At 33.8% G+C, this 21,812-nt stretch overlaps 1 protein-coding gene and 1 long non-coding RNA gene across 11 annotated transcripts in view; one reads left to right on the top strand and one right to left on the bottom strand.

Moving 5' to 3' along the window:
• The window catches only part of LOC7490986 (N-terminal acetyltransferase A complex auxiliary subunit NAA15), an 81,694-nt gene that overhangs the window by 16,492 nt on the left and 43,390 nt on the right, over positions 1-21,812 (top strand). The gene's annotated exons all lie outside the window — the stretch shown is intronic.
• The window catches only part of LOC127904924 (uncharacterized), a 67,625-nt gene that overhangs the window by 6,013 nt on the left and 39,800 nt on the right, over positions 1-21,812 (bottom strand). The window lies entirely within an intron of this gene.

The raw sequence follows: 21,812 nt of genomic DNA, 5'->3' as shown, positions 1-21,812 counted from the left end.
ATGAAAAAAACACAAAAAAATATAAAATTTTGGGAAAAAGCAAAAAATAAAAAATAAAAATAAAAAAATAAAGAAAAAAACATGTGGGGAAAGTTAAAGCTAAATTCTCAACCAACTCAATATTAAAAAAACAATTCAACAAAAATAATTTTGAAAAAAACAAATATGTGGAGAAATATTGTACCAAAATAAAAACCATGTGAGGAAAATACTGTAGTAATCTACATTGTTTTTTTTATTAAAAAACTACAAAGATAAATTCTCATTCAGCTCAGTATGAAAAAAAAACTGAAAATGATCATTTTAGAAAACAAAATCATAAAAAGAAAGAAAAAAAATATTGGATAGGTGGTTGGAAATTTAATTTTGGGATTTTTTTGGATCCAAAAAATCTTGAGAAAAGAAAAAAAGAAACAAACATGTAAAAAAAAAAACAAAAAAAAAACTAAAAATATTAGTATCATGAAAATAAAAGGCATGGGAAAGCTATATTACTTTCCCATGTCTTTTAGAGTATTGTTAATTATAAGACATAGTAGTAAATTTGGTTTTTATAAAGCTGGCTTTCAAAATAATCAAATAAAATGGGACAAATAATAATTTGGAATTTATTAATTTGGAATTTATAAAACTGACTTTCAGAAGCTTGACTTTTGCAGACCGTGTGGCAGGTAGAGTGTAGGTATCGTGTTTTCATGGCAGCTTGGAGCAACGGAGCCCAATTAGAAGCACTTTAATAGTTTAATTAATAGTCTATAGACTACGTCCTTCTAGTATTATCTTTAACTAACTCTATTGTTAATTAAAGTAATTAGGGACCATCCTGCAGGCTGATGCTATATATAACTATACGAGATGACATGCCCGCGTGCTGTCACGAGTTTATAAAATAAATATACTTGATAGTGTTATAATTGTGAACCAGTGCTAGATAAGTAATAAAAATTAAAAGTATGATGAAACAAATATTTCATGACGAAAAAAAAAGTTGTGTTGGTGATAAAAAACTTAGAGACTGAACAAAATGATTTGTAGCAATCTATAGTGTTTTGTGAGGAAAGATACAGTACTTTTACCACATGATTTAGTTTTTCAGTTAATAAAAAGCAAAAAAAATTACAAAGCTAAATTCTCTACCAACTTAATATTAAAAAAAAAAACCAACAAACATAATTTTGAAAGGAAAAAAACCCATGAGAAAAAACGTTGCAGCAATTGACAATGTTTTGTGAGGAAAACTATAGCGCTTTTCCCAATAAAATAAAATAAAAAACCATTTAGAGAAATATTGTAGCAATCCACAGTGTTTTGTGAGAAAAACTACAACGCTTTTCTCATATGATTTAGCTTTATTGTAATTATAATTCTTAACCAACTCAATATTAAAAAAAAAATCGACAAAGATAATTTTGAAAAAAATCACATGGGAAAACACTGCAACAATTCACAGTGTTTTAAAGTAAAAAAAATTATAAAACTAAATTCTTAATCGGCTCAATATTAAAAAAAAAAGCGACAGAGACAATTTTAGAAAAAAAAAAAAACAAACACAAAAAAAAGAAAAAAAAATCATGTTGGAAACACTGTAGCAATTCACAGTGTTTTGTGATGAAAGCTACAATGCTTCCCCACATGATTTAGCCTTATTTGTAATGACTTGTAATTGTAATTCACAAACAACTCAATATTAAAAAAATAAAATTGAAAAAGATAATTTGAAAAAAATTATAACAAAAAAAAAACCATGTGGAGAGACACTGTAGCAATCCACAATGTTTTATGAGCAAAGCTACAATGCTTTCCCCACATGATTAAGCTTTATTACAAAGTTAAATTTTAACCAACTCAATATTAAAAAAAATAAAATCGACGAAGATAATTTTGGAAAAAAATATTACAAAAAAAGAAAACACAAAAGAAACTGGAAAACAACCATGTGAGGAAAAATTGTATCAATCCATAGTGTTTTGTGAGGAAAAATTTGTATTTACTTGTAATTGCAATTCTTAACCAGCTTAATATTTAAAAAATAAAATTGACAAAGATAATTTTAGGGAAAAACATAACAAAAACAGAAAAAAACCATGTGGGAAAAATACTGTAGCAATCAACAGTAATTTTTGAGGAAAGTTACAGTGCTTTCCTCACATATTGTAATTGTAATTTTTAACCAGCTCAATATTAAAAAATAAAAAAAAAGATAATTTCAGAGAAAATCATAAAAAAACCATGCGGAGAAACACTGTAGCAATCAACAATGTTTTAAAGAAAAAAAATTACAAAACTAAATTCTCAATCAGCTCCATATTAAAAAAAAATCGACAAATATAATTTTAAAAAATAAAGAAATAAAATAGAAAAACTATGTGGAAAAACATCGCAACAATCCACAATATTTTAAAGAAAAAAATTACAAAGCAAAAATTTTAACCAGGTCAATATTTAAAAAGTAAAATCAACAAAAATAATTTTGGAAAAAAAAAAGAAAAAATAAATGAAAAAAAAAGAAAAAAGAAAAAAGGAAAAAGGGAAAAGTTAGAAAAAAAAAAGAGAGAGGAGGAAAGCATTGTGGATTACGGTTGTAATCCACAGTGCTTTGTGTGTAGGGAAACAGTGATTCCCCCACACCATTTAGATATTGTTATAATATGTACCGACCTACCTACATAAATCAATACATATGCTTCTCTCATTTTATAGCCACACTAGTTCATCAGCACGTGTTTCTCTCATTATTAAACTTGCTTAACGTGTCAATCTTGAAATTTTGCCACCTAATTCGAGTTTCAAGCTAAATCACGTGGGAGTTGGACCAAATTAAATTGATTGATTTCATGGTTCAAAATACAATCTTGATAACTGGTAAAAACATGGATTGACTTTTAACAAAACTTCAAGATAATAACTTTTTTCACAAAAACTATTGAGACAATGACAGATTAGATCCATCTTAGTCTCCAAGTAAACCGTGTCATGGACTCCAATGAGTTTAATAATTTGTTTTTTATAAAATATTTGTTTTATTATATGATAAAAATATATGGTCAACGCCAACCTAAAAATAAAAACTTATTTGAGATAGTAATAACTCTAAAGAAAGCAAAAACAAATAAACCATGCAGTTTATTTTCCAACAAACTCAATATTAAAGGATAAAAACAAGAAAAACTATTATAAACAATTAACAAACCAAAAACCATAAAAGCATATCCGGTCAGTAGGTAAACTCGTCAAACCTATGAATCGGGTAACCCGGGCTAGCACGCCAAACCTGTGAACCGAGTTATGAACTCTACTAGGATTATAATTTTTTTTCCAAAACTATTTTTTATTTAACTACATGATAAAAAAATATACGATCGTGAAGTAAAACACCAACCTAATACAAAGATGCTGTAAGAAAATAAGCAACAAATAAAGATCAAAATATTAAACATCGCAACACGAGTAATTAACCTTGTTGTTTTTAATGAATTTCTCTATCAAAATAAATTTGTAATAGAAAAACACATAAAATTTATAATAGAAACCGACACATACATAAGATTTATTGAATAAAAACAAAAAAAATACAAGGTTACACATATAAAAAATCTTATAAAAAAATCGATATAAAAAAAAAACAAATTTAATCTATATAAAATTAAAAAAAATCACAAATGAATCATACATATCTCTTTAAAAACTAAACACACCCAATATCATTAAAAAATCTTCAGCAACGCCTGGCCTGATTCTTTTTTTTTTGATTTTTTTAAATAATGCACTAGTTGATATTTTTTCAAATAAATTCAAATTAAAAAAATATGACTAAATTACCCTTTAAAGAGAGTTTTTAAATTAGTATTTAGGAGATCTTTAGATTTTTTCTTTTTAAAGCATAATAAAATGACTAAATTACCCTTAAAACAAGATTTTTTGAACATGTATCTATGGCATGGTTTTGAAACCCGACCCGGTCAAGTGATCGGGTCACGGGTCAGATGGGTTGACCCGGGTCAACCCAAAAAAAAAAAAAACCTATAAAAAAAAACACATAACTAGTTACAATGCAACACTTACATAAACCAAATTTAAATTATAAACCAACAACATAAATTTAATTCAATATCCAAAACACAAACAAAATATAAATTCTAAAATATTTAAAACAAAACATCCAACCACATAAATTCTAAAATATTTAAAACAAAACATCCAACCACATAAATTCTAAATCATCAACACATTCACTTTTGTTGAATGAACACATTAAGTTCTTCTGTGTCCATAGAAGCAAAATTTGGATCAAATGTCGATGGAATTGAGCCAATCTCGTCAACACCTAATAAATCATCTGCATGCTCCTTTGAAACTTCATCGTCACAATCATCTTCAATATCATTAACATTTATGACATCTACATTTCAAACACAATTAATAAATAAATATTATGTGTTAAACAAAACTTTATTTTAAATAATATTTATTAAATAATCAATCATTAATTACCATCATCTAAAATATCTTGCATGGTCATAGTTGATAGAGCTTGGTGAAAACTCTCTGCTTCTTCAGCTGTCAAGATTGACGGGTCATCTTCAACTACCCAATTTTCAATGTCACAAATTGTTTCAACATTAATAGGATCATAATTTCGTCCTTTCCAATAATTCCTATATATTAAAAGTGAAGATAAACACAATATAAGTATTAATAATATTACTAAACAAGATAAAATAATATTTAAGGAATTAGAGAAAAGAAAAATACTTTTGTTTCAATCTTAGATTGCAGTGGACGTAAACAAGGTCATTAAGCCTTTGGTGCTCCAATCTATTTCTCTTCTTGGAATGAATATGTTCAAACATACTCCAATTTCTCTCACATCCCGAAGAACTACAAGTTTGATTTAACACTCGTATAGCCAACTGTTGTAGATTTGGAGCGCTGGTTCCATATGTCATCCACCATTCATCTATATAAAAAAATAATAAGTAAAAGGAGACTATGTCAAATAATATTTTTAAATATAAAAATTATATACCTGGAGGCATAAGGGTGCGATTATTTATTGCGGACACTCGACCAAAGTCATGTTCAGCATTCCTAAACAACTTCATCTCACTTGTAATCTTACTTTGCAATGGTAGATTTCCATGTGCATACTTCTCAAGAACATCTAGAAGTCCAGAAATGGTGCTCATATGTTTATCCATTATATTTGCATCATATTGAAATCGAGGATTCAACCAAAATGCCGCTGCATAAAGATGTCTATAAAATTATCCATCCCACCGATTACTGATAATGTCTATGAAAGGTTTCACTCTAGCCTTTCTCTTTTGAAATCTCCTCATCATTTCTTCTTTTGCATGATGAATAACATCATACAAATATCCCATCGAAGGTCTATCATCACCATCAACCATTCGTAGAACTCGAATTAAAGGCTCACTCATTCGCACAATTATTGCACATTCTTCCCAAAACAGAGAGTCTAGCACACTCTCAACAAACTTTTTTCCTTTGCGATCTTTAGCATAAGCAGATGAGACCCATTCCCTAGATGTCACCATAGCTCTCAACTCATCTTTATGAGCTAAAATGCTTTGCAATGCAATGAAATTGGTAGCAAAACGAGTAGGAGCAGGACGAAGTATTTATTTTCCTCCAGTGAACTTCCTCATCAAATACAATGGATAATAATGATTATATATGTACTTTGTGATACCAGAAGCATGCTCAACAACACAACAAACCGACTGCAATTTACCAATGTCCTGGAGTATGAGGTTGATACAATGAGCAGCACAAGGAGACCAAAATATTGAAGGAAATTCTTCCATCAATAACTTGCCAGCAGCAACATAATTTGCAGCATTATCAGTCACCATATGCACAATGTTTTCTACCCCAACATACAAAACAACCTCTCTAAACAACTGATACAACAATCTAGCAGTCTTTGAGACATCTGATACATCCACGGTTTTTAAAAAAACTGTTCCTTTAGGACAATATACTAAGAAGTTAATTAAAGTCCTCCTCTTCTGATCTGTCCATCCATCAGCCATTAATGTGCAACCAGTCTTCTTCCAAATCTCTCGATAAGTCTCAACATAAATCTTGACTTTATCAACCGTTTTTGCCAAGTAATAACTGTTGCTACCCAATTTTTGACCCATGTTTTGATAAATTTTCAGAAAAATTCAAAAATAGCGAAAAACATTGAAAATCCAAAAAAATACGTTTTTAATACATTTGCATCGTTTTTTAGCATTTTTAGCATCGTCTCAAAAAAATTTAAATTTTCAAAGATATTTGGAACGCGTTCAACTTTTCACGCGTTATTTTTAAAATCATTGATTTCCCGCATTGAGTCGATGTTGATATTTGCTCGCTTTCAAAAATACAAAAAAAACCTAACCCTAAACCCATCTTTTTTTTCAAGGAGAGCCGCCGCCCCCCTCCCTCCTTTGGTTTTTGCAGATTTTTCCTCTTCAGCCGCCCGCATACAACACCCGATTCATTGATTTCAGCCTTTCCTTCTCCCTCTCGACCACAACTTTTCCTCCCGATCGTCTTCACCCTTCATCCATTTTAGCCCATCTTCTTCATCATCTCCTTCGGCCAAAAGACCAACCCGAAGAGACCCACAACTTCATCTCCTTCTTCATCAATTTTCTTCCCCCTTGCACAGCCGCTGTCCCATTCCAGCCGGCGCTCCTTTCCCTTCCTTCTCCCATAGCCGGGTCTCTCTCAACTGACCCAGCAGCTGCTCCATCTCCTACACCAAGAGCAGCGGCAGCAGCACTCAGCAACAAGGCCAACCACCGCTGCCAACAACAGGAGCAAACACCACCGGCGCGCCACCAGCCTCGACAGCTTCACCACAACAGCAGCGGCAGCCCCGCTGTCTTTCTCTTCTCCTTCCAGCGGCGACGGCGCTTCCTCGTGTAGCAGCGCCGCCTCCCTCCAACAGACCCGGTTGCTCTACCAACCCGTGCAGCAACCCCAGCCACGGCAGATCCTCCTTCTCCAGCCGGTTTTCAACAGAGCCCACAGACCGGCCACCAGCAGCAGCAGCCGATCTCCTTCCCCACAGGCCAGCGAACCCAACCGCCTCCAGCAGCGCCGTCCTCCTTCCATCTCGCGGTCGACCCAGCGGTTCCTCAGCTCAACCACCAGATCCGCCATCGGCAGAAGGGGCAGCCACCATAAAGAGGGAGCCGATTACAGGTCCAGAATCGGAAGGAACGACCCGAGAAGAACAGATCTAAAATAAAAACAAAAACAGATTGTTGCTTGCGTTTTTTTTTGTGTTTTGCAGGTAGTGGTGTTCCTCACAGCCGGCAGGGAAGGGAAGAGAAGGAGAAAGCAGGGCAGATCCGCCCGTTTCCGGCATCAGCGGCGGCGCGTGGCCCCACGCGCCGCCAGTGACGGTGGCGCGTTGGAACACGCGCCGTCACTGTTCCAGCACTGTTGCTGCGATTCCAGAAGTGGTTCCTTTGCAATTTCTGAAGTTTTGTAAATTTTAAATTATTTGCATTGGGGATGTAAAAAAAAAGGGAAAAAGAAAAGAAAAGAAACAAAAACATAGTAAGAGTGAATGTTTGTCTTTGTATTTGTTTTATTTTTATATATATATTTTTTATGATGAAATTGCAAAGATTAAAGAAGAATTTAATATTTTGATTGGATCACGGTCAAGAATTATTAACTTATACGTAAGTTGTATTTCTAATATCTGATGAAAAGACAATTATTAAAACTTCTTTAACACATCAAAGTCGCGAAGCAGCTTACCTCAGGTAGGGTGCGTTAGGGGTGCTAATACCTTCCCTAACCACAACCAGTCCCTTACCCGCGAATCTCTGATAAGACCAGTACATCCGGTTTCCTAGTAGCCTTTAATAAATTACTAGGTGGCGACTCCAACGAACCAATCAAATTCAAGCAAAACGCAATAACAACAATGAAAAATCGCCAGCCGATGCCGCGCGGATTTTATGACGTGCGACAGAATGACGACTCCACTGGGGAAGGTACTGTTTCTGACAATATTGGACTAAGCTTTGTGTATTTGATGTGTTTAAGTTTTTGCATTTTTGTATTGTTTTATTTTTGTTTTATCCATGTATTTTTAGAATTGTTTCATGCATCACCTGTATTTATTTTTTAAAGCACACACAAGCTTCTAAGTTAGGTGGTGAATTAGCGATCTGCCCTATGACTATTGGTCAGGGTTCAGATGCGTGAAAAACCGAACTCATATCTGAGTGCCTGCTTGGTAATGGTGGGTAGACGTACCTTAACTATTCCTTGCAACGCCCCCACACTGTCTTTACGAAGAACGTCACTGGGCAGATATGAGACCCTTTTGAGACCAGGTAGAAAACCTACCCATGTTCACATAATGAATAGAACCTGCCTTTAGGATGTGTGCTCCGTATACGTTGTTTTGCATAAGGGCAAACCCTTCTTGAAGCATCTTGAACTCAAGACTTGTGGGTGACCCAATGGCCGTCACTCAGAAAATTTTCATTGTAGAGTTTGGGCAAGAATCAAGATTCTTGTTTCATCATGCAAGAGTTACGACCATATGTCACCTCTCGAAGGGCAAGTTCATCATATAGTTTGCATGTTCATACATTTATCATGCATGTACCGGGAGGAAAAATAGGTTCCCCCATCTGAGCTTTGCTACACCTGATTGAACAAAGATGATGGGAAATGAAGAAAGGGGTCAAAGAGAAGCTCATTATCAAAGGGAAGTTGAGAGCATCAAAGGTGAAGTAGCTAGACTCAGATCTCCCTGAACAAGTGTTGAGCATCAAATGGAAAGGGAATGTCTGCACAATCTTTTGTGGGAACACCGCTCGTCCACGTCCCATTAAAGCCGCACCTCTCCTTTTCAGTCATGAACAACGACAACAATGCCTTCAGTCATAACCAATGACAACTTTTGTTCTTGGTCAGTTGCCCTGTTAATTGTTCATCACCTCCATATCTTTTAAATGGCACCAAATAACTGCTAGCCTTCTGTGCATGGTGCATTAGCCTTCTTTGAAGTTACCCCACTTTGAGCTCAATTCCAGTTCAGCGGCACAAGATGCTGATCTAACCATGATTATACACTGAACTTCTATGTGGCAGATCTCTCTCTGTTGAGATTTGTTTGTGGATCTGTCAGTGGGGAATGCAAGAGGGGATGTAGTAGTTTCATATGCTTTGAAACTTTCTCTCATCAGTGGCACCAGCAAAACATTGTAGTAGGCAGAAGAGTCAGACTTGGTCTGAAAATATTAGCAGTCGTCAAACTTCAATGTGGCAGAGCTCTCTCTACAAAAATCCGTTTATGGCTCTGCAAAATGGAAATGCAAGAGGGGGTGTAGTAGTTTCATATGCTTTAAAACTTTCCCCCACCAGTTTCAGCATCGAAACACTGTAGTAGGCAGAAAAGCCAGATTTGAGCTAGAAAACAGGAGCAAATATAGAACTTCACCGTGGCAGAGCTCTCTCGGCAGGAATCTGTTTGTGGATCCGCAAGTGGGAAATCCAAGAAGGAATAGTTTCAGATCGTCTATAATTTTCTCCTACCAGTGTCAGCATTGAAATACAAAAGTAGGGAGAAAAGACAAGCCTGGACTAAACAACATGAAGAAGACTGAAACTTCAATAGAGGAGAACTCCCTCTAGAGGTGTCTGTTTATTGCACTGTCTGTGAGCAATCGAAGAGGAGACAAAGAAGTTTCAGATTCATCAGTTTCTCCTCCAATAAAAACAATGCATCATTTCACACATTGACAGTGATAGCGCTGCATGATTCTATGCGCTGGCAAGATTACCTAGTTGTTGGAAGGTTTCCAACAATCCACAAACGACCACAACAACATGGGAAGATTGACATGATGTTGTGAAGATTGCCAAAAGAATTGAGCTAGCTGTCAAGATGGGAAAGATTGAAGGATCTACCATGGATTCCAGAACTGTGAAGAGATGAATCAGGAGATGACTCTGAAGACGAGAAACCATAGTTATGTGGTTTAGTCAAGTCTCACAAAGCACCAACTACTCCAATGTCTTTGCCAAAGATAGACATTCCTTTGCCATGTGGGTTTATTTACTAGCATCTGCCAGATTCCAGACTTAATGCCTGACTCCGACAAAACCCATGCAACCACCATTTTCTAGGTGGTATAATCCAGACAAGAGATGTGATGTCATGGTGGGGTCCTCAGCCATTTCAATTGAACAATTGCAAGAATCGAGTCCGGAAGTTGGTGAGCAAAAGACGAGAGGAATCTGGGAAGGAGCTTGTCATCGATCATTTTATCGCCAGAACATCCTCAGAATGACGAGTGATCGGAATTGCTTGGCAAAACAGAGAATATTGCCAAAGAGGCTGATCTAAGAAGGGGTTAAACTGTCAATCATTTTTGTTATGGATTTTGCCATCTTGCATTTTGTTTTGGGGTCACATCTCATCCTTGAACAAAACATGTCTTTCCTTTGTCTTCTTGTTGTTTTGAAATCAAGAGATGCTTCTTTCAAAGGGTATTTTGACAAAATATGTTTGATCAAACTCCAACATGCGGTTAAGATTAATCAATCCTGAAGATTAAAAGTATTTTGATTGCAGAAATGACTTGATGCTTGAAAATGACATGAGGTGACCAAACAATTTTGAACTCATACCTCCTGAAACTGAACCACACATCATATAGCTAGTTTTAGCAGTATGCATAATGACATGTAGTGGATTCAATAGTTATGGACTCGTGAATCATGATTCTTACAAGTCCCAATCATTACACTGGATGAGGTCAAAATTTATCGATTCTAACCGCCCTTGCTTGAAACGAGAAAAGGCCATCTTTGATATCCCTTCACTTTCTAAAGATTATATTCCTTGAATCCCATTTTGAGCTGGATAGAATATTCTTTTCATAAAAAACCCTGACTAGGATCACACCCCACACTGCGGGCAAATGAGAGATATTTTGAAGACAGTGATAGGATTAATGGATAAAAGAAAGGCTTAGAACAAAAGTCCAATGATTAGGAAAGGGCTAGAAGGAAAAAGCCATAGATTGAGGGCCCTCCAAGAAATCTTTGAGGAAGGCTATTTTAAGAAAAAAGAAAAAAAAGAAAGAGTGGAATGGAAGGAGAATGCCTATCAATTCTAAGAGGGGCAAAAGAGGTTTCAATTAAAGAAAGACACAGTAAATGCTAAAAGTAAAAAAAAAAAAAAAAAAAAAAAAAATTCAAGTTTCATATCTTTTGGTGTGTCTAGGATAAATCCTCTGATGTCTTCAAAAAGATTAGATTGGTTATTCATCAAAGAAAAGTTGGATTTGCATTATGACTTATGCTAAGAGAATTCTGATATTTGAGATTAACAAGGTTATATATCACTTTCTCTACTATGACAACAAGAGAAAGAGAGTTGATGAATAGTTGATATTGATCCTAGGTCTTTGAAACCCTCAAACACCTTTTGAGCTTTTGAAATTCCTTTCTTTCATAGCCATGAACCATAGCTTGTATTACGTGCTTTTAAAAAGCCCTTTTCGATCAAGTAAGCAATCTGAACTGATAAATGGCGCTCTCAAAACTTGAAGAGCCTTTCCATAAGAGTCATAGCTTCATGGATTAAGCTATTGGTTATTATGCATGCTGATAAAATTGGTGTAAAAAACAAAAAAACAATCTTTCTTGATGAATCCTCAAGTTTTTGACTTGAGTCTTTTGTTTCTTGAAATTCACAGAAGGTCACCTCATCATAGACCATCAAAAGATATACCCAAGACCAAAGATTAAAATAGACACAAAAAAAAAAAACCGAGAAAAGCTATTTTAATCTCGCAACGGGTTGATTTCTGTTTTCAAAATACAAGACAATCAAAGGATTACATTGAATGATGTGTGTTGGGTCTTTGACCAAAAAGCTTGATTTTCAAAAGATCTTTTCCAAAACTGACATCTCTCTGATTTCATTTCAACAATTAGATTTGAATAGACATGAGCGTTGAAATATGAGATTTGATTCCAGAACAAGGGAGATTGTCAAACAGGAAGAACATCGATTGAATTTGCAAAATCCCTGACAGAAATGACATCAACACTTCTCGAAACTCTTTGAAAAGTTGACCACCTGGGGGCAATACAGTGGACCCTGAAAAGGAAAATAAGCAGTATTCAGATTAGCTGAGGGCAAAGAAAAATCAGATGATGAGTCGTCAAAGTCCATCAAAGTTATGTTTAGCATCTGACAATGACAAAGAAAAAAAAACTTGTTGAGTATAAACAGATGAACAAGCATTCAGATCATTACTGGGGGCAATGTTGTTCAAAGACAGTCAGTGATTTAGTGAACTTCAGCAGCAATTGATGAGCAACGCTGCACTTGAAGGGCATTTTATTATCTTCATCTTAGGGTTACCCTTTGAAACATGGCTATGACAGATGTTATCTCATAGTTGCATTAGAATGAATGTCAGAAAGATGCACACCACCAAGACTGACTGTGGGACCATATGTTTTGGAGCTCAAAGATGCACTTCACCGTATGAATATGGGTGATAACATGAACATCATTGATGATGTCAAGACTTTTCTTTCCACTATCTGATTTGACAAGCTGAGAGAAATCCATGAGAAAGAACATTGAGCTTACAACAAAGAACTTTTCACTGCAAGCTATGAGATGCATGTCTGGACGACTGGATGATTTCCATGAAGACTGGTGATAACATTACTTGAAGAGTATTGTTTCAGCTTGAGGCAAGTTCATGACTGATTAACAATCTTGATGGGTGTTGGCATGATGCACACAACCAATCGAAAGATAATTTTCAGAAGAATCCAGGAGAGAAAATCCTTCATGATGAATCAAGCAACACCGCACTTGGGGACAGAGTCAAGCTTGATAAACAACAAGAGCAGTAACCGTCGAAGACAGCCCAGGATGGGCACTGCACTTACAACTGAGTGGATGGCTAGCACATGAATGAGCCAATGCATCGAAAGAACCAATAAAGCTTTGGAATGCAAACAAAGGCACCCTATGACGATGGATCATCAAAGGGGGGGACCTATATTTCACATCAGGTAAGGATGCATGCATGTCATCTAACCTCAAAGCATTGCACATATTTGTGATTTGTTACAGAAAGATCCTCAATGAAGTCCAGCAAGATTGTGGACAAAGAAAGAATCATTGAGTTGATAATAACAGAGAATCATGGTTGTGACCTTGAAATGGGAAGAAGATGAGATTGCAAAGATTAAAGAAGAATTTAATATTTTGATTGGATCACGGTCAAGAATTATTAACTTATACGTAAGTTGTATTTCTAATATCTGATGAAAAGATAATTATTAAAACTTCTTTAACACATCAAAGTCGCGAAGCAGCTTACCTCAGGTAGGGTGCGTTAGGGGTGCTAATACCTTCCCTAACCACAACCAGTCCCTTACCCGCGAATCTCTGATAAGACCAGTACATCCGGTTTCCTAGTAGCCTTTAATAAATTACTAGGTGGCGACTCCAACGAACCAATCAAATTCAAGCAAAACGCAATAACAACAATGAAAAATCGCCAGCCGATGCCGCGCGGATTTTATGACGTGCGACAATAACCACGAATAGCATGCAAGTTTGGTCCTTTATAACCAGGACCCATGGCTGTTACAACATCTATGGCATGCTGATAATACACAGAATTAACAACATTAAATGGCACACATGCATCAATCATCCACTTCGCTAAAGCAAGATCACACCGTTCAACTGCTTCTTTCCTTTGCCAACAATTCTGAATAGACTTTTGAGCACTAGGAGTTGTTCTCAGCATGAAATATGTCCCTAATGTTGCAGATTTCTTCTGCTTTCCACAACTTGTAGTCGATTGTTTTACAGTGCTGGTGCTTTGAATCTTTTTCTTTTTTGCAACCTTCGGTTGTAACATATGTTTTTTAGTACTGACATCCTCATCATCCTCATCATCACCATCATCATCACCATCATCATCATCTTCTAATTGCCTAATCATCATCTCTTCATGCTCCCTTTGTCATGCATTAAATGGATTGAATTCTGCTTGCATTTCTCTAACTCTTTTTTTTGTTTCAGCATTTCCTTTAAGATTCAAAAGCATTTGATGTCGAACATCAGGAGGACATTTACGACATTGTTCAACTTCTCCTTTAGCTCCAGCTAAATGTTGCTTAAATCGATTAATGCCACCACCCGCAAATACTTTAGCACAATATAAACAAACTAATTTTGTTTTTTTACACCCAACACTAAGTTCAGGAGCTTCTCTACAATGACCCCATGCCAAATCTGTTCTTCCTCTACTACCACTTGACATGGAAATTGAAGGTTGAGATGATTGGGCCGTTGAAGGATCACTACTTGGAGTACTACCATCATGTGAAGACATTTTCAGAACCTAACATAATTTACAAGAGGGAATATAATTTCAAGCCAAATCACTTTGCAATCCATTAATTAAATTATAGAATTGAGAGAATTTAGTATATAAATATACTGGGAAAGGAGAGGCAATGATGCCGATAAAATCTCCCAATTCTTTCATGCTATTAGTACACAACTAATATTCTCTCCCGTTTGGACAAGAAAAGGCAAATTCAAGAGGAGGGAGGGCACCATCTATATTTAAATCACACGTTGTTGCCCAAAAGGAAAAACAAAAAACAAAATCATAGCAATTCATGATTTAGCAGAAGACAGATTTAGCAATTCATCATTTATGGTTAATTATCTAGTTATCCATCACACGTTTGCTTTCGTTCATGAACAAAGACAGATTAATCAAAACAGCAATTCAATCACCAACCCCTATCCATGCACTGGCTGGTAGATGCATGAAATTTAGCAGAAGCAAAGGCAGAACGAACAAACACACCAACAATTACTAGCCGAAATATTTTAACCATAATCAATAATTCTTACAACAATTTCAATCTCTGGCTATAACAGTTCTTAGAACAAAATAGTTTCAAACTATGGCTATAACAGTTCCAAAAGCAAATGCACCGAACCCCTATCCTAGTTTCCTCATCCATTTTCAACACTTCCTAATAGCAGAGGAAGTTATTACGCTGCAGAAAAGAAAGAACAGAGAAACATACCTGAGGTTGAGATGACTGGGCTGCAACTGAATCAACGAGACTGAATCAACGAACAACAAAATGATGCCCAGAACTGCAAGTTCAAAACACGGCCAAGAATAAAGAAAAGAGAGAGTGAAAGAAGAAGATTTGTGAACAGAAACAAGAAACTAACCTTTTTCGCAGTGAAACAACAATGATCAAGACGTCTTCGGTCTTATGCTCTCCTCTGCTCCTCAGCTCATCGATTGAAATTGATGTGTTTGTTAATTAGGTTTGCTCTGTAGTCTGTAATCAAAATGCCCAATTCTGCTTCATTGTTCTTCGTCGTTTAACATCAATCAGTCTAAAAAAAAAAAGACCGGGTCTCAGCCGGGTTTGACCGGGTGGTCCAGGTCCCGGGTCGACCGGGTTTCACCGGGCCAACTCCCGAGCGGGTTTTTGCCTCCACCCGGACCGGTCCCAGGCCCGGGTCGGCCGGGTCCCGGGTCGACCCGCCAGGCCGGTCCGGGTCTTAAAACACTGATCTAGGGACTTTTTCATATTTTCACGCTGGTCTTTTAGTTATAATTAAGTTGACTAAAGGGAGATTTAGCATTTTACTAAGTATAAAACATTATTTATAAACCGAAAATGGCTGGCGCGTCTAACGCACGCGCCATCGCAAGGGATATGCCTATGCCCTTCGAGCAATGCGTGAGACTTCTCTCGGAGGCTAAACATTGACTTCTGCTATGGTGTTGAGAACAACACAATTGATGAGGTGGCTTCGACAAACTATTTTTCTTCTTCTCCTTATTTTCTCTCTTCTCACCTCGTGTTTTGCGCCTACCTTTCCAAAAATTAAATGTGTTGTGTCATTTTGTATCGATTTTGATCATTATTCTTTTGATTGTTATTTGTTTTGCTTTTAATGATTTTTGAAGTAGATTTTGTTTTTCAATTTTGTCCTTAAACATTTGATTTCATTTAATTTTTATATCCAATTTGATCATCATTTTTTTATTGCAAATTTGTTTTTGAATTTCATCCCTTATTATTTTATTTTATTTGATTTTTATGTCAAATTTGGTTCTTATTCTTTTAATTTCTATATTTTTTTAAAAAAATTCTTTTCTTGATTGATTTTTTTTTTCAATTTCATCCCTCATTGTTTGGATGATTGAGAATTTTGCTTCTTAACATTTTCGTGTTTGCCTTCTATGGGGTAATCTTCGTTTCATGACCTAGGTCATGAGTTTTGAAGATTAGCTCGATTTGACTTTGATTTTTTTAGGTTATTTTTTTAAGTTTATTTTTTTTCAATTTTATCCTTCAACATTAGGTTATTGGGTTTTGAGCTTCTTGATTTTTTCTGCTTTTCTTTTTATGGACTTATCCCAATCTCATGTCTTGAGTCGTGGGTTAATAGAGTTACCCGAGTTAACTCGAGTTTTTTTGATGTTGTTTTAATGATTGCTTTTTTAGTTTCACCTTTCATTATTTAGTTTGCTTGAGAGATAACCTCCATTATTTTATTAAATTTATTTTGTACGAGGTTATCCTGGTTTCACGACCGTGTCATAAATTTGGCAAGCTAACTCAAATTGAGTTTTTTTTTAATCTTTTTTTTTCCAGTTCATCCTATATTTGATTTGCTTGTAATTGAACTTCAATTTTTTTTTTTTTTTACTTTCCTCTTGATGATGTTATCCTATTTTAATTCGATTTTTTTGCTTTGTTATTGAATAAGATTGCTTCGATATTTTAAAAATATTTAGAAAGTATCTTTTTATAATATTGACAAATATCCATTTTTTTTTATTAGTCATTGTCATTTTTTTTGTTGGATTTTTTTTATAATCATGTTATTAAATTAACCAAATTTATTAAGTCCATTGGAATCAATGATCCAGGTCTCCCATTTTTCTTGCTCCTTTAAAAACACTATAATCATTTAGGCATCTTTTTTTTTTTATATTTACAAAAATTTGACCCGGCTCATAGCAAAGTGATGACCACCTATCTAGTTATTAAAAGAAGCTAAAACCCCTTGAAAAAACATTGCAGCTCCACACTAAAAAAACATTGTTCACTTGAATAGAATAATGATGATTTTGCTACTCCACCCAAAAAACTTAACTTCAGCTATCAAGGGCATGAAAATATTTTCACAAAACCCATTAGTCATTAACAAATTGACCAGGAAAAAATAAGTATTTTTTTTTCATTTTAATTGCACAGTAAAACGATTAAAATACATTTGGAAGCAAAAATAATAATAATTAAAACTAGCCTCAATGGGCATTTTTGTTATTTTCATAATGTTTTTTTTCATCATTATAATGTTAGCTGAGAGGCAATTTGGTATTTGATTAAATATAAGAAAATAATAAACAATTAAAAAGCATAGTGAAACGACTAAAATACCCTTAAAGGAAAAGATTTTAGAACTAGAGTCAAGAGGATTATTCGTCTTTTCACAATATTTTTTTTCATTATTATTAATTTAGTTAAGGGGAAATTTGGTATTTAACTAAAAACATTACAGGTGCATGAGAGGTGTGCACGCACTTCGGGTAGTGTGTGGGGCACTTTCTGGCATCCAAAATTCCCTTCTATCGTGTCATTGGAAGTGCCACCATGTTCTTTTTCCTATGGAGCAGCGCGTGTTAGCATTGGTTGTTCGGTTTGTTGCCAGTTGACCTTTCTTTCCCCCTTTCTTTTTTCTCTCCTTCTCAGAAAATTACTGCTTGATCCTCTTTGTTGTTTGTATTTCAACTTCAGTGCTTCTTCTTTTAATTTCTAATTTTTGTTCTTGGTCTTTTTATAGAAGTTTTATTTGTTTTCAATTTCCTTATTCAATTCCAATTTACAAATATTATATTTTTGAATTTGATCATTATTGTTTTGATTTCTAATTTTTTTTTCTTGACTATTTTATAAAAGTTTTATTTGTTTTTAATTTCATTATTCAATCCAAATTGATGGTATTATATTTTCCAATTTGGTCAACATTGTTTTGATTTATAATTTTTTTCTTGGCCCTTTTAGAAAAGTTATTATTTTTTTCAATTTCACCATTCACCCTTCAATCATAAGTTTTTTTTATGTTAATTTTGTTCCTCATTTTTTTTTTATCTTTTTGCTAAATTGATTGTTCTTTTAATTTCACACTTCAATCAAATATAAAATCTATTTGGTATTTGAATTTTGATCCTTATTGTTTTAATTACTATTTTTTAAATCATTTTATATAATTAAAATTATTTTTTCTATTTCATCCTTCAATATTTGATTGATTGAGAATTTGATTTATGGTTTTTCTAAATAGGGTCTATGGGTCTAATGAAGTGGGTCATGGATTTGAAAAGTTAACACGATTTTTTAAAAAGATCTTTATAATTCTCTTTATTTTTTTATTAGGTTATTCTAATTTCATGATTTAGGCCACGCGTTTAGCAATATATCCTTGGTTAGCTTGACCCTGATTACCATGGTTACAGATCTATCATACTAACTCGGGTTAACTAGGACCAATTATTTTTATGTTCTTTTTTTACCTTGTTTCATTCTCCCATATTTAATGGGATGTGATTTGAGATACATCATTTGTTCTATTTTGAAAAATAATCCTAGGTTTGACAAGATATTCCTGGTTGGCTCAACCCTAATTACCGGGGTTATAGGTTTGTCATACTAACTCGGGTTAACCAAAACTGATTTTTTATGTCTTTTTTTACTCTGTTTATTTTTTCATATTTAATGGGATGTGTATTGAGATACATCATTTATTCCCTTTTGAATTTTTTTTCTCTCATGATATCCTAATCACTTTTATTGATCTACTGTCAATTCTTATTTTTTTTCATCTAATTAAATTAAAATTAACTTATTCAATTTAGTGGCAGGTTATATGACCCAAATCCCATATTTTTTTCACTACTAGAAAATTGATAAATACAAACGGAAATACCGAGGGAATATTTCCGTCGGTAAATTTTCAAGGGATTTTACCGACGGAAATATTATCTCAGTATATACCGAGGGAATTACCGTGGGAAAAAAAATTAAAACAAAGCAAAAAAAAATGATGACGTGTCATTTTTCAATCCGTCGGTAAAAATATGAACACTGTTCATCATGTCAATTACAAAGGGAATCACCGACGGAATTGTCCGTCGGCATTTTCCAGAGAGCTCCAGAACTGTTCACTTTCCAATTGCACTGTTAATTGTTGTTCTTTACGGAGAAAATCACCGACGGATTGAAAAGTCGTCGGTGTTATTTGGCGGTTTTTTGAAAAAATTCAATTAATTTAAAATTTTCATTTAAATATTACAGACGGATTGAAAAATCATCTGTAATTTTTTGGCGGTTTCTGTAAACTTTTTACGAAATTGAAAATTTAAATTAAATATTACCGATGGAATTACCGACGGAATAATTAAAAAATATTAATATTCAATTATCCGTCGGTAAATCCATCAGTAACGCTCCCCAATAAAAAGCTTGAATCCCCTTATTTCACAAGAGACATACCCATTTCTTCTTCTTCTTCTTCTTCTTCTTCTTCTTCTACTTCTTCTTGTTCTTCTTCACTATATGTAAAAAACATCATTTCTTATCTATTTCTTTCTCTTCTTTTCTCTCCTCATCTCCTTCTCTTTTCCTCCATGCTTGGGTATGTCTTCTTATTCTTTCTTCTTTTATCCTCTTAGTTTTTTTTTAATTAATATGCTTAACGGAATTTTCTCTCTCTCCTTAGCTTCACTTGCAACTACATTAAGGTAAGATTTTTCTTTTTTCTTCTTTTTTCATGATTTTTTTCACTATATTTGTTTTTTATTTTATTTTTAATTGTTTTTGTTCTTAATAATTGTATAAATGTTGTTGTAAGATTTTTTTTTCATATGAGATCAATTTTTAGTAGATTTATTTATAGGATTTTTAAATTTTTCGCAATTGCAACTTCATTTTTTTCATATGAATTTTTTTAGTTGAATTTATTTTTTTGTTTTATTTATTTGTTGCAAATTTATTTGAGTTGATTTTCTTATTCTTTTTTCCAAGCATTTTGAGTATATATTATACAGTGTTAATTTATGTTAATTTAATTATTTTATAATTTTATAAAATGAATTTTTTTTAAATGTTTTTAAATAATTACCGACGGAAATTCCGTCGGTAAATCCGTTGGTAATAAAAAATATTATTACCGGGGGATATATCGACGAAATGAAGCGGATAAATTTATTTTTTTTATTACCAACGGACAAAAAATTACCGATGAAAGATTCACCGACGGATCATTTCCGTTGGTGATTCCGTCGGTAAATTAATTACCAATGAAATATATGTCTTACTCCGACGAAAAAATTCCGTCGATAAAACTGTTAAATCTTGTAGTGTTTTCATGTTAGTGGCAGGTTAACATTATTTCGTAAAAGCAATCAATCAGTCTCTGTAGAAAAATCTCCCTATACTTGTCGAGAATCTAAAGATGCTTTTACGAAATGGCCTCCAAAAATCAAAACTGGGAAAATTGTCTGGAAGGAAATTTATTATTGAAGAATAATTATTTCAAGAGTTTATGAATTAAATTGATAAGGTCAAGTCTAAAAAAAAATTCACAAATAAACCCGAAAACATCTTATATGAAGCCTGAAATTACTCTTTTTCATTTTCATTATTTTTCTAGATAATTTTGAATTTTAAGTATTTAATTTTTACATTGTTTAGAATTTTTAATTTAATTAATATTTTACTATTTAAAAATCCTAATGCTTGATATATTTTATTAATTAAGTAAGTTTTAAATATGAATCATTTTCTAAAGACGACTTGAGGACTAATATATATATATATATATATATATATATATATATATATATATATATATATATATATATATCATTTTCTAGAGAGAGAGAGAGAAGTCTAGTTTGGTTTATGAAGAAAAAAGATTATTATTTAAATTGAATAAAAAATACAAGAAAATTTTCCCTAGATTTCTTTACCGTTTGATGATTTGCAATTTAGAGTTCGTCTTTGTGTATAATTTATACGTGGTGGATGCATGTCTTCCAACTCTAATTGTTTTTTACTAAACCTATGAAAGTCACCACTATAAATTTAGTTAAGAAGGAGCTTCAAAGACTCTTAAGAAAATGAAATAAAACCTGTGACAGCTAAATACGGAATACATGGCAGTCACAAATTGCAAATTCTTCATCTGGGACAATTTATATACAAGCACACGCACACAAACCATGCACTAAATGCTTCCGAAGCTTGATCAAATAGTTCAGAGGAAGAAATAACGTTAGAAGAGGAAAAATTCGCGACCCAAACACAAGTATCAAGCACGAACGTACTACTATATATTCTTGGTTGCTGATGCATTTCTACCGCAAGTCCAAAACCAGCTGGTGAAAAGTCTCGTATATATTTGTCGTAAATTTTCAAGTTTTTAACAAATTTCTTAATATTACTACAACTTTGTTACTCTTTCTTTCGTACAAATTCCACAAGGAGGTCTAATGAGTCAGCCAAACTACAGTACCAAACCAGTTCTATCCCATCCTAGCTAGCTAGCTATTTATGCACCTGTTGTGGAAAATACACCAACCAACACTTAATAACTGCTTCGATGTTTGGCTGATAGTGATCCACCCACCTATTAATTTACATCTGTCTGTATCCGATCG

This window comes from Populus trichocarpa, chromosome 1, assembly GCF_000002775.5.
Source record: "Populus trichocarpa isolate Nisqually-1 chromosome 1, P.trichocarpa_v4.1, whole genome shotgun sequence".
Taxonomy (NCBI): Eukaryota; Viridiplantae; Streptophyta; class Magnoliopsida; order Malpighiales; family Salicaceae; genus Populus; species Populus trichocarpa.
This window is presented reverse-complemented; position numbering and strand designations above follow the sequence as displayed.